This window comes from Myodes glareolus, chromosome X, assembly GCF_982192425.1.
Source record: "Myodes glareolus chromosome X, mMyoGla1.1, whole genome shotgun sequence".
Classification (NCBI taxonomy): domain Eukaryota; kingdom Metazoa; phylum Chordata; class Mammalia; order Rodentia; family Cricetidae; genus Myodes; species Myodes glareolus.
The window spans coordinates 123,338,780-123,340,961 of NC_142053.1; positions in this window are offsets into that span (position 1 = coordinate 123,338,780).

Here is a 2,182-nt window from a genome sequence, read left to right on the forward strand (position 1 = left end):
GCGGGGACCGGTCTACGCGGGCGGGGGGCGGGGGGCGGGACGACGCGATTGGGGCGTTGTCTTCGCCGCGCTCCGCCCTCCAGCCCACCCCGAGCTGGGAGGAGTCGGGTCGCGGCCCCGCCCTGCCTGTTACCCTCGGAGTCCACGCCTGTACCAAAGTAAAATAGAACGAGGGGGCTGCTCGGGGGTCCCGGCTCAGGACCCCCCCCCCCGCAGGAAACGAGAAGGAAGAGGCGCAGGAACTTCCGGCTGCCACCCGCGGATGTTCCTGGCAGAGACTGAGCGGTGGAGAGGTGGAGGCACCAGGGGAGGAGTCAGGGTGGGGCATGGCTTCCAGGAGAGTTTCCCCGAGGTTTGGGGGATAGAACTTACGGCGGAGCTGTCGGGCGAGCTCCGCCCCCTCCCCCGAAAGTTCGTGCTCCCTGTGGACCCGCGCGGCACCTGCTGGTCCTGAGCCCGAGGACTCCTGGGTAGACGGGGTTTCCAGGGACCTGTTAAGTGGCATCATACACGATTGGGCTCGCCGGGAGTGCTAAGAACACGGTACTTTTCAGACCACAGCTGCCACCTGCAAGGTCTGGGCAGTGTTTCTCTGAGCCTGGCATGCAAAGAATGCGGTTCCTCCGGCTGCTTAGAGCATGCGCGTGGTAGAGCCCTGCTTTAGCTATGAGACACAGTCCTGAGAGACAGGGATGAAAGGGGCCCAGAAACAGGAATAAAGACCGTCCACTGTCCACTCAGTAGCAGGTGTCCTGATGGCGCCAGTGGGTGGCAGGTACATCTGATTTTGAAAGCAAGGAAGTCTTCTGGGTTATTTATTTATTTTTATTATTGTTTCACGTTGAGAACAATATTTTTTTTTCATTCAGTAAACACTGAGTGCCTGCTAGGACCTGATAATTCACTAGTCAGAATGCACCGAACATGCTATTATTTTGGTTTTTGTTTCATTATGACAAAATCATTTATTAAACTCAACATTGACCAAATATTATGTGAGATTGACAGCTCGAGCAATTAGGATCTGAGTTCTAATTCCAAACACCTAAGTGAATCATATACACATATGCCTGAGGCAGGGGGATAGCTGGACTTGTTCCAGTGTGTTCCTCTGCCTACTCCCTTCTGTGTGTTCACATCCCACTCAGCCTAGTACTGCCCATCGCCTTAACACGTGCCATCCTCCTGAAACCCTGGGGCGCCGTGAGGCCTAGTACCCAGGAAGGGCTGTAGGCTCAGTACCCAGGGCTGCCCTGCTTGGCTGTGTTCTCCCTTCCACCTTGTCACACAGTGGGTCTCCTCCTGCTTTGCTTTCAGCAGACTTTTTTGTTTCCACACATCACTTAGTCCCGCGGACCCAGCCCTTTCCGTATTGGCTGCTTTTGTGACACTTCTGCATGCTCTGCTGACATCATATGCCTCATGGGTATATGGCTTCAGAGTCTCAGGGTTTACAGCACCGGTCATGCTGGGGTCACCCGGAGTCATAGTGCACTTGTACATGCACCTGAAAAGCAGCTCCTGCTTTGGCTTGAACGAAGGTCGTGACCCAATGTATTTTTTTTTTTAATTGGCATCTCGATCTCTGCCAGGCAAAGCAGGATTGGTTAAAACAAAACAAAACAAAACAAAAAAACAGACGCCAGCCACTGATAACTGATGCGAAACTGCCTCAGATGCAGAGCATGTGCTGTTCAGCCCCAAAGCAAAGAATTCCTGGTAGCAGCGAATCCACTCCTACCAGGAATATGGTAGAAATAGGGAAAAATAAATCAAAGGAAAAATGGACAGTCAAGGATTGGCTATGGGGCAGGGGGTGTGGTTCAGTGGTGCAGTGCTTTTAGCTCAGTGGGTGGAGTATTTGTAGCTCGTTTGATAGAGTGCTGGATCAAGAGGGAGTGAAATCCAAGATGGTATAGGATGGGATGGTTTCAAGATGTTGCAGGAGCCCCCAGAAGGTGCAGGGTGGATGGGGTTCATGTCGTGGCTTCCTTGTCAGGCCTCAGGGATGACCCTTTCAGCTACTTTCAGCTTCTGAGTCCCTCATGGGCGACCGTTTTCCTCCTCATGGGTGGCCTTGGTTTTTCTTCCCTATCCCTGATTTTCGGGAAAACGCTGCAGCTTTCCGCCCTTTGTTCAGTTCCTGTATTTGGTAATGAAGTTGCAAGTAAGCTCCAGACGG